Here is a 12,512-nt window from a genome sequence, read left to right on the forward strand (position 1 = left end):
ATAAAGCATTGTGTAGTGTTCATTCTCAGATTCCCTCAGCAGGGGACCAATGTTTGAAATGATAATCCGCCCCCATTGGATTTGAAGGTCGAGTGGCGTTTTATAGCTTTTGTTGATGGAATTGAAAGAGAGAAAAGAGCCGATAATCGTGGAGAGGTGGGTGGTGAGATTATGGATGTTGTGGGAGTAATGGAATAGTGGAGATAGCAGAGGTTTTATCATTTTTGGGTAGTGGGTAGTTTGATGGAAATGGGGGCCTACAAAAATAAAAAATAAAAAATATTAATAATAATTATAAGTAATTAATATAATATTTTTTTAAGTCCGGTCAAAAATTAGTGTCTACAATTTCAAAACATAAACATATCAAAAGTTAAAAAAATATAGTATGAAAATGTAAATTTAAAAGTAATTAAATATATATTGTTTTTTAAAGGTTAGAATCTATCTATATTAGTATAAATGTTCTTTTTATATTTTTAGGTTAGATAAGTAAATATAGATTGTTAAAACTATATATTTATTTATTTTTCTATGAATACTCTTCATCTGAATAATTTTTTATCTCGAAAACTCAACTGTTATCGAAATTTCTGAAGAAAAATAAAATAAAATGCTATTTGTTTCAGATCATTTGAATTTTGGGCTAGTCTTAATCAAAGCTTTCTCAACAACTTCGTAGAAGTAATAGTACGTGAAAAATAAAAATAATGCAATATTTTTTGAGAAACTTGTGTGTATTTTTTGACCTTAATAACTTGTGTACAACCTAGGGGTTTGGCTAAAATATCTTAATTTTTTTAAAAATTAAATTAAAAATTAATTATTTTTATTCACATGTTACATCATTAATGTAATATAAGTTAATGATTCAATGACTAAATTATAATAAATACTAATATAAATGATAAAATATTAATTTTCAAAATTCACTGATCAAATATAAAAGAAAGAGTTTCGTTGTAGTTTGCTCTAGTTAAATCCTCAAAATCCAAAAGAAGGGGTTAATAAAAGAAGCTAGCTGGCGGCGGATCCAGGGTGGGGGTGGACCACAAAACAGCATCACGTGCATAGTTCATCACTTCATGCACAGATCAACGGTTAATATTCAACTAACGCCTCAATCATCCAAAGGGTAATCAAGGCCTACGTTTCATGCTCCTCGTCACTTGGCTCAAATCCTCTGCTTAGAATTAGACCCTAGCCGCCATGCCGTATTCTTTCTTTTCTATTTTTTCTCTTCCCCTGAAAATACTCAGATTCAGCCTTAAAAGAGAAAATTTTATTTCCGAAAAGAAAAAAAATCAGATTCAATTCTAATAAACATTCAGAGCTTTTATTATAAATTTTTAAAGAAAATAAGAAATTGTGATAATAGGAATAATAATATAAGGATGCAGCAGAACAGTGGTTCGGATTCGCAACCTCAAGCGCAACCGTCGCAGGAATACAACCAACGGACTCAACAACCACCGCCGCAACCTCAGCCTCAGTGGGTGGCGATGCAGTATCCCGCTGCTGGTATGGAAATGCAGTATCCAATGATGCAACCGCAGCACTTCGTGGCGCCGTCACCTCCACCTCAGCATTATATGCATTATCAACCTCACCAGTACCAGCACCACCACGGTCACGGGCAGCAGCAGCAAGGATCCAGCGGTAGGGGCGAGAACAAAACCGTCTGGATTGGTGATTTGCATCATTGGATGGACGAGAGCTATCTTCATAGCTGCTTTGCTTCCACTGGCGAGGTTGAACAAATTCTCATAATTACATTTAATTTACAATTTAGATGCTTATTTTTAATTTAATGATTATCTATGAATAAGCTCATGTTTTATTAATTATTATTTGTGATCAGTGACTACAGTCATGTTGTCTATGTCGTGGAATCTGCAGTTATGACACTTTCTGTTACATTTTGTATGGATGATTGATTAGTATGCTTGTGTCTATGTAAAATGCATGTGGGAGTGATATAAGAACATTTATTTAGGACTATTTCTGGAAATTGTTCAAATTAAATGCTTCGCTATTGACTACTATTTATGAAAATAGTAACCTTACAAGTACTGTTAGGGTATTCGGTTGCAAAAGATATGTGTTCGTGTATTAATGTCTGTATTATTGGTCTATGGAAAGTATTTGGATTGTGATTAATATATCTAGTGCCTATTTACTGGCTGGCATGTAGCTCTCATGGTTGTTTACTTAAGTACTAATCAAATGCTATGAATAGGATGGGTGTCAACTAGTAAACTGGGTGAAGTCAATTCTGGATTTCGCTGTTTGAGGCATTTTTTAGAAAATGATGTACAAAGAAAATTTTAATTAACTAGAGCCCGAAACAACTTTGGAATCTAACTTTTCTGGCTGAAGATATAGTTTGAATGTCAAAAAGCTGTTTAGAACTTATTATTCTAATATTATATGAATGTTGAGGTTAAATTACATGTTAAATTTAAAATATCTTGACTTTTGGCTCTTGTTGATCCATACAAGAAATTTGTCGAATTTGACTTTAAGGTAAGGTTCACACATTGTGATAGTGATTGCATAGCTTCAAACCAATTATGATTTATTTGAGAAGGCAGAGGTATACTTGCAATGAAAAATAGCTCAAAGAAACATAGAAATCTGATTTAAGGGTTTTGTTTGCTTGCCTAATTTTAATTTATATTTGAAATTTATTTGAGCAGATTGTGTCCATTAAGGTCATTCGCAATAAGCAAACTGGTTTATCAGAAGGATATGGATTTGTGGAATTTTTTTCGCATGCAACAGCTGAGAAAGTTCTTCAAAATTATAGTGGCATTTTGATGCCTAATATGGAACAACCTTTCCGCCTGAATTGGGCAACTTTTAGCACAGGAGAGAAGCGCTCAGAAAATGGTCCTGATTTTTCTATTTTTGTAGGAGATTTAGCTGCAGATGTTACTGATAGCCTATTATATGAAACTTTTTCCAGTAAATATCCTTCTGTTAAAGCAGCAAAAGTTGTGATTGATGTTAACACTGGTCTATCAAAGGGTTATGGTTTTGTGAGGTTTGGGAATGATACTGAAAGGTCACAAGCCATGACTGAAATGAATGGTGCATATTGTTCAAACAGGCCCATGCGTATTGGTGCTGCAACTCCCAGGAAGTCGTCAGGGTATCAACAACAATATTCTTCACAAGGTATTTGATTATCTAATTTGTTTTTCCTTTATTCATTTGGTTTAAGCTTCAAAACATTGGTACATCTTAAAATTTTATTTAACGATTTACGTTTAATGCTAAAGTGCCTATTTTTACCTCTTTAGTCACTTGTTTTAATTTCTTTTCTTTGAGGATGCTTTGCAGTTTTAGATCTAAAAAGTTAACTTGAACATCGCTCCTCTGAAACATTGCTAAACAAATTTGTTTTTGCTTCTCTTTGACTTAAATTTTCACATTGAGCAGATTAGGGGTTCCTACTGAGACGCTATATAATTGTCTATGCTGCCTCTCTTTTGTTGGTGGACTGCCTTTCTTTTAGTTATTAGATTGCGTTGGAATCAAATAGTAGCTTTGTTAGGCAACAAAATGCTAGATTTCTGTTTTTGTGTTACAAAGTTCTTTCATATCAAGCTTTCCTTTTTCTGTCGGACAATTAGATTTAGCCTCTTTTGATGGAGGGTTATGTCTTTTAATTTTGCTATATTCGAGTACCTTCCTTTTATCATGCAATATAAAAATTAACATCTTAACTGGCCATATATGAATTTAAAGAGGGACAATCCCTGTTTTCTTTTATGAGCAATAAAAGAGCATGGGAATTGTAAAAAGTTGCTGAGCTACACTTGATTTTTTAGATTGAATCCACAATGGAATCATGTTTATTAGAGAAGTTAATTGGGATCTCAATTATATGTGATTGGCAATTTGTATAATTTTTTTTTCATGAATATAACATCCTTTTAGTTTACTTAGCCGAAGACACCCTTTTGAATTTTGTCAAATAATGAATCTTTAACTTCTTACTTATTTTTTTTAATAAAACCTAAATTTGGCTTTTGAGGCAATTTAATGACTGGAATTCTAAATAAATGAATTCAATGCTCAGATTGTTTCCAAGTCTGAATGCTTATTCACCTGGTTTTACAACTGCAACCTTGCAAAGAGTTACCTTTTGCTGATGTTGTTCATTCTTGTTCCATCTATTTTTTTTACCCCTAGAAACAAATTTCATTGATACAGTTTAAAGCCTTCAGATTTTGCTTGATACATTTGTCTTCTTTTGTTTTTGGAAGGAGGCTATGCATCAAATGGTTCTTCAACCCAGTCTGATGGAGACTCTTCAAACACAACAGTAAGTTTTTAGGCTCTTTTTGGCTTTAATTCTTACGAGCATCAATATTTGTGCTCCCTTGTGTAATCAAAGTTTATTATAGATATTTGTTGGAGGACTTGACCCTAATGTCACCGAGGAAGATCTCAGGCAACCTTTCTCTCAGTATGGTGAATTAGTTTCTGTTAAGATACCTGTTGGAAAAGGATGTGGGTTTGTACGATTTGCCAACAGGTAATGTTTTGGCTATATTTTACTTTTTTGGCCTATAAACGACTGTTATACTAGAATTGAAGGTATAATCTAGTTTTTCTGGAGTGACTACTACCTTGATGTAATTTCTGAGTGTCAACAGGGATAATGCCGAAGAGGCATTGCAGAAGTTGAATGAAACTAATATCTGCAAGCAAACAGTGCGCCTTTCTGGGGTCGCAATCCAGCATATAAGAAGGTCTCTATTCTATCTGTATTCCCCTTCACTCTCCTATTCATTGTTCAATGCAGACAGCATTAAGAAAGCTGTTACTATATGCTTTTTAACAGAGAAATGTTGAACTATTTTTATTTAATCTATTTTGGGATGATGCAGTTTAGGGCTGATTATGGTAACCAATGGGGTGGAGCTTACTATGGAGGGCAGGTCTATGACGGTTATGGCTACGCTTTGCCACCACCTAATGGCATGTATGCAGCTGCAGCCACCGCATACGGGGCTTATCATTGGTAATGTAATCAGCAGCAGCAGGTAAGCCGAAATAATAACACAGTAGGAGGGAGGAGTTGTAGCTCTCTACTAAGTAGCTCAAACTAGGGAAAAAGGGGGGGTGAGGGGGGTATAGGGGACTGCCTTGTTAGTTGTTACTTCATAGCACTCCGGGTTCTGTAGAATTCTCACATAAATCTCTCCAAGTGGGGAGTGGAACTGAATTTTCCCCCTTGTTTAAGTAGTTTTCTTAGGGATTGGATTCATTATTTAATTTTATGTGATGGATTAAAGGGAAACTTGTTGATTGGAATATATTACTTGGTTGACATGTGTGGTGCTAGTGTGCTTCGTGAATAACAAGTTACATTTCATTAATTAGAATTTATTCCTTGATTGCTTGCTGCTATTCATTTCACACTAGTTGTTGGAACACCATTTTAATAACATGGATTGCAATTAATCTTTTGTTAGAACGTCTTCCACATTTAAAATGAATCAAGTTATATACCATAGACCTATAATTTTGTTGTATTAATCGTGTATAAGATATATAAAAATTGACATGTTTTTGTTATATAAAATATTAATATGATTTTACATTATTTTTATTAATCTACTGTGATTACAAGATAATTAATAGCTGTTCTAATGATTCTCAATCATTTTACATTCTTATCGATGTGTATGTTTTTAATACTGTGCAATATTATCCTATCAAATTTTTTGTCATGTTGCTTTGAAAATTTATTTATTTTGTCACTTCAATCTTTAATTTTTCGATTTCTCAACATTTTTAATCTGTTTGATCCTTTAATCAAAATATTTGCTAGAAGCAAGGAGATGCAGGGAATTAGAATAAACCTTCTCACCTTAGGGTCCTAGTTGGCATTTTTTGGGAACCAAAGATCTACTGTCATCTTCACCTTCTTTAAAACGCCTCGTAATTCTAATTAAGTAAATTTAATTAATAATAAATCGGAAAATTCAATCAAATAATAATAAAGGTAAATTATATCAAATGTAATTGCAATATGAGTAAATTTTTAATTAAAGTATTGCAATTTTTTACGAATATGGGATAATTATAAGACTATATGTTTAGAGATTACTCTCAATTATTTAACATTGAATGTTCATACCCTTTACATTTATGGTGTTAGAACCCGTGACTTCAAAGAATAATAACAATAATTCCTTTATCACAGAGGTTGTTTAATTCGTATAAATCAAGTTATTGTATTTAAGAAGTCAATGAATCCTTCTATTTATTGATTGTAATAAATTGTTAGGATCGAAGAGACTCAATTGAACAACCGAAAATGTGGGAAGAGGGTTAATTGGCAATAATTTGCTTAGGGAAAATGTGGGAAGGGGGTTAATTGTCAATAATTTGCTTAGGGAGTAAGGAGATAAAAAGATAAGACAATTGACACAAATATTTATAGTGATTCAGCTTCTCAACTAAGTCTACATCCACTACCTTAGCTCATCACTAAGGATTTTCTAACAAATTCACTAATTTGTTCTTTCTTTTTCAAGGATCAAGAGTAACCTTTACACTCTCTAGTTTTTCACTTGGCTAAACTATAACCAAAACCCTTTACAATGAGGTAAAAAGCAGTAAAAAAATAAATCTCTCAAAGGTAGGTGTTTACAAAGAATTAAGCTCACACAAACACAATATTTACGAGAGATGAAAATAAGAATGAAAAACTCTTCTCTTGTGTTTGATTGCTTGGATATGTGTTCTAACCCTTCTTCAAGTGTCTTGAACTTGTATTTATATGTTGGAATGTTGTTGTGACCGTTTCTAGCCGTTGGGAGTGTTTTGGAACCGTTGGAGATCAAATTTCGTGCAAAATAAAACTGCCCAGAATATTGGGTATCAGTACACCTAAAGGGAGTATCGGTACTACCTTTGTTTATATTTAAATCAACTAGCCGTTGGGGCCTGATGTTATCGATACTATGCCTATGGTATCAATACTACTATACAAAGTAGTATTGGTACCCCTTTGGGTATCGATACTATTTTTACATTCTGGAATTTGAGCAATGCTGGTAGTATCGATACTACCTAGTGAGTATCGGTATCATATGAACAATATCGGTATTGTTCATGAGGTATTGATAATGTAAGAACAGTATCGGTACTGGTTGTCCATAAAATTGTTTTTTGATCAATTCCAAGTAAAGTGGACTTTGAATTATTTTTGAAAACTTTGAACAAATTCAATTTAAGTCCAAAAACATTTTGCCTTAATTGTTATATCAAAATATAGTTTAACATAAATGTATAATAAAAATTAATTTTTCAATTGAGCAAGCACATTTGCTTGATTGACCAAGTTGCTTATCTTTGTTCTCTTATAATTTCTTAGGTCATGGGTTCTAGACCCATTAGGAACACTCTCTTTCCCTCTCCTATAGGTAGGATTAGGACTAAATTTAAAATTTATAAAAAAATAATAATTAAGTGAAAATGCAAAGTTCATTGACTTATGTGGTTCACACTCTCATCTCTCTCTCTCTTGATTAATATGGGTAAGTATAAGACATTATTTGTTCAAATATAACTTTTAATCTCTCGATATTAAACACTCACACCCCTGGCATCTATCGTGCTCGAACCTAGGTCCTCAAGGAATAACAACAATTCCTTTTGCCACAAAGGCCACTTGGTTCATGCTCTCATATCTTCTTTTATTTCCCTTTAATTTGGTTTTAAATCCTTTCAGACTGAATGTAGTTTCCCATGTTGATACATAAGTTAAGATGACATCTTCCTTCTCTTTAATTTGGTTTTAAATCCTTTCAGACTGAATGTAGTTTCCCATGTTGATACATAAGTTAAGATGACATCTTCCTCCCCTACCCCCAACCTCTATTTCCTGCCTTTTTAGTGTTAAATTTCTGGGTGATAGAAAGTCTCTAATCAAATGTAATCAAAAGCATTAAAATTGATAGTATATTTGACATGTAATACTATCATAATGTTGTTTAATTATAATTCGGTATCAATTTATCTACATCTGTATCTCTTTCAATTGAAGTTTACTTCAGCTGTAGTATGTGGAACACTTTCAATCAACACACAATAATATTTGGTAGTCCTTCTAAGTTGGAGTCATTCTGAGACTTGTTTATTGGTCGATCATTGGATTGTGTTTAGATGAGTATATATATATATTCTTGGTACATAAAAGTTTATGTTAGGAGAGACTCTTCCAGTCCATGTACAAGGCATACCTAAAATCCAATTTGAATTTACATAGAAATTTATAGATTGTCCACTAAGAGTGACAGTGGTAGGATTTGAATTTGGCCTTACAAACTCAAATTCTTGAATTTCAACCACTTGTACCAATATTTGTTGGTGTTTAGATGAGTATATATAGATTGCAATGAATATTGTAAATTGTTTTTTTAATAGTCTAAAGATTACAAAATAATATTATTTTGTATTTTTCTAGTCTCTTGATAACTTACGCACATCCTACTGAAACAAATGTTCAAACTAAGGTTCTTAATCTAAGGAAAACAACTTTTTTTTTATCAATAAAGCTACTCAATGCACTCAACGAATATTCAAACTAAGATAAGAATTGAGAGGTTTATGTACAAGCATAATTAAAACTTGGATCTGGATGTTTGTTTCTTGATGGAAAACAGCAATCAATTCAAAGATGAGATCCAACTTCACTCTCATTGGAGTAAACAACGAGACGCAAACTGATGCCACCTTTCAACCTCTATTGAATGACAGTGGATTTAATTTTAACTACACTTTTGTGCTTAATTTTTCAATTTCCTTTTTTGCTAGGACTATATGATCAAACTCCAAGACTCAAGAATGGAGATTTGTGAATATCTCTTACGATATTACTGAAGAATAAAGTAATCATACTCTGAGCCCCAACCCCAAAGTGGCTGTTGGTTCATGTCACTTAATAAAAGATGATGCACCTTTTATCACTTAACTGGCAGTGCCATTGCCTATCCATTTTTCTAATTCGGACCTCAGTCTCCTACATAAACCATGGATGGAGCAATCTCTAGGTTCCATAGGTAGTAGGACCACTATCATTGATACCTATGACTTTTTATCCTTGATGTCCTCAACCCATCAACACATTGCAGATTATGATACATTCTCATCACTCTAATTACACATAGGAATGGCAATGGGTCTGATCAAAATTTTGCTCACCCAAAAATTAAAGTCCACTCATATTTGACCCGACCCAGATTTAAGAGAGTTCCACCTAACCCAATATATATGTTTGGGTGAGAGAGAAATAATATTATTGTTTCATCCCTCTAAAATCATTGTACCTCTTTCACTAACGCTGTCGTGCTTCTCATATACACAACACCGAAGCTAAGAAAAGCTTTAGAGCCATATATTATGAGTTGTATACAGGCAGGCGTGTTGGTGGGGTATGGTGGTCCTGAAGCCATTTCCCAAAACAAAACCCCTAGTAATCCAATGCAAAACAGAAAAAGTCACATTGTTGAGTACCCATTAATGATTCCCCTTGTCTCTCGATCCACCTACGTGCTTATCTTTCCCTTTTAGGGGGCTCAATAATTACCTCCCTTCTTACCCTTCCATTTCACGCATCTCTCAAAAGTTGTTCATGCTTTTATTATCAACTATTCATCACCCTACTAGTTGTTTTTTTAAACATTATTCAGAATAACTTGTTATTAATAGATTTAGATTTATAGCACTATTAACTCTTGAATGGATATTTTTATTAATAATTTTACAAGACAAAGTTTGGATGAAGAAAGGGAAAATCCCATAACATAATTAGGCATAAAATAATAGAATTAAGAGTAGTAACTGAAAAAGAGTTGATTACACGACTTGAATGAGCTTATCCATGTAGATGAGAGTTATCTTCTGAGAAAGCAAACGCAATAACACAATTCAGTGACACGGTAAATGGATTGAGATACTAATAGAAATATTAAAATGGGGGGGGGGGGTTTACGTGATAGAGGGACTTGTAATAAACTTTTACCAAAATGTATATGATAGAGAAACGAGATGTGGGAATTTGGTAGGTCCTAATGTCTTTGTTTTATAATGAAAAAAAAGTAATGTTTGGTAAGAAATTCGTCCAATGACGTTGAAGAAGAAGCTGTTTCAACTTTTTCAAGTTTCCACCATTGCCCCACATTGAGGGACTGGGAATCAGTGGTGCTGACACTACAACACTTAAACAATGAAATTCCCTCTCTTTCCTGCCGTTGGATTCGTATCGGATGTCAGTTTCAGAGGTAATTGATTGAATCCACTATGATCAAAGAGATGTTTTATGTGATTGAATTGATAAGGATTAGGGGACATAATCAGAGGAGAAATCTATTGATAATTGTGATTTACTTGAGAGTGTTTAATTGATAATGTAATCTAATAGCCTTGGTTTTGGTGTATTATGATGTAAACTCCTCAGTTTAATCAAACATTAATGGATAGCGTAGTGATTTCAATTTGATTATTTGAGATTGACATTTCATCTAGAGAGGGTTATATCGCATAATAGTAGCAATCAATTGCTTTAAAATTCTCTCAATAACACAAAGCTTGCGTCATAGTAATAGCAGCACCAAGAAACGACAGAAGCCGAATCTGATTCCTTTTATTTGTTAATGGAGATTTGGAAAGTTTAGGATCTTTGAATAATGGAGTGGCAAAATCGACTCTTCTTGAGAAAATAAAACCATTGAAAGAAATTCAACATCAATAAGGTGTTGATCTACGCCGGTTGGAAGGAAAGAGGGTCCAGATCCATTTTAGTGTTTATCTTATCAGAAATGACATTGAAATTGAAATATAACAAAAAAAAATATCAAGTACGAACCATACGACCTTGATTGTTAAAGAATTTTTGTTATTTTTAAAGGTTTCGTATTCGAACATCATGAGTGTATGAATATTTATTATCAAATGATTATATTATTTAAACATATAATATCTTATATTTAATGCGTATCGTTTAAAATACAAAAGCAAAAGATATCAATCATAAAAGAAAAACACCCCCAAAGTTATAAAATTTCTCAAATAAAAATTTTCTAATTTACTTGAGAAAAAAACTCATCAACCAAAGAGCTAAAAGTGTCATCCCTTTCCATCATTGTAGATGATGTCGTTCTCTGTTTCTCATTTGATTTTTTCCTCTTAATGTTGTATTTGAAACCCTAAACTCTTAGCTTATATTACACTTATAGTTGTTCGATAACAGCACGACACTGCTTCAGGTGTATGAAGATGAAACCATCATTGTTATAGAGCTTTCACTCGTTATCGATGATCATGACAATAAACAAGAAAAAAAATATTTTTTTAGCTCAACAAAAAGTTTTGGAAAGAAAAGTATAATATCAAAAAATATCTCAACGTAGGATTAAATAATTACTTTTGTCCTTATTTTTTTGAACATTTTGATCCTAACGTTTCATTTTATAATAAAAAGACTCTTATATGTATGGAAACTATTACCTAACAAACGGTTAATGCTCTAAAATAGTGATATTTTTATCCTAAAATTAAATGTCGATGGTCAAAATATTTTAGAAAAATTGTCAAATGACTATTCAATCAAACATTAGGGCTTTTCTACCCTAATATGAAATGTTAGGAGCCAAAACGCTATAAGAAAAAAAAGAGGGGCCAAAACAGCCATTTTAATAAATGTTAGAGGTTAATATTGACATTATGCCAAATTAAAAATGAAAAATTAACAAAAAATTATATATTTTTATTTTAAGCAAAAAATTACTACATCATAACACTATTAATTATTTTAACGATAAAATGATCAAAACAAAAATAATAATAAAATTAAGTGATGAAATTTATAATTTATTTGTATAATAAAATTATCTTTTAAATAAATAAACAAAACAATAATAATAGAACCTTTAGGAATCCATAACTAAAAAGGTGTTAAAGGATCGGCTGGATTATCAACCGCTAGTAATGATTTGAACGGAATTAAATTAAAATAAATTATTATATTCAAAATTCAAAGAAATACTTTGTTTTTCTCATACCTCATCTTTGTCGCATTCAATCATAATTATTATAATTTTATAAGGGAATAATTCTAATAAGTTATTTTGCATTAATTAAAAAATATAATAAATAACTCTTTTCTATTAAAAAACTGTTTAGTTGGCAAGCATGTGAAATGTGCAGCTTTTCCTTGCCAAAACATAACCATCGCATAATTACTTTCCAACTTATTAACCCCAAAGCCAACATTCCAATAACCCATCATATTATTCATTTCCCAATAGATCCAGAGATTTAAAGAAGAAGAAAACCATGCAGTTTGTGGAATCTTTAAAAAGAAACAAGTTGAGGTTTGTGGTAAAAGCAAAACATTACCCAAGAACGTATTATTCTTTAGTATTTACTATTTAGTAGTTAGCGAAGTGGAAGGTAAAAGGGAAGACCCACGTTGATTCATGATGACT

The 12,512-nt window shown here is 32.3% G+C and overlaps 1 pseudogene; it reads left to right on the forward strand.

The window, feature by feature from the left end:
* The first annotated feature begins 1,207 nt into the window (after window positions 1-1,207).
* On the forward strand, window positions 1,208-5,081 carry LOC120198950 (annotated as a pseudogene).
* The last annotated feature ends 7,431 nt before the right edge of the window (window positions 5,082-12,512 follow it).

Source organism: Hibiscus syriacus, unplaced genomic scaffold, assembly GCF_006381635.1.
Source record: "Hibiscus syriacus cultivar Baekdansim isolate YM2019G1 unplaced genomic scaffold, ASM638163v2 tig00005154_pilon, whole genome shotgun sequence".
NCBI classification, from domain to species: Eukaryota; Viridiplantae; Streptophyta; class Magnoliopsida; order Malvales; family Malvaceae; genus Hibiscus; species Hibiscus syriacus.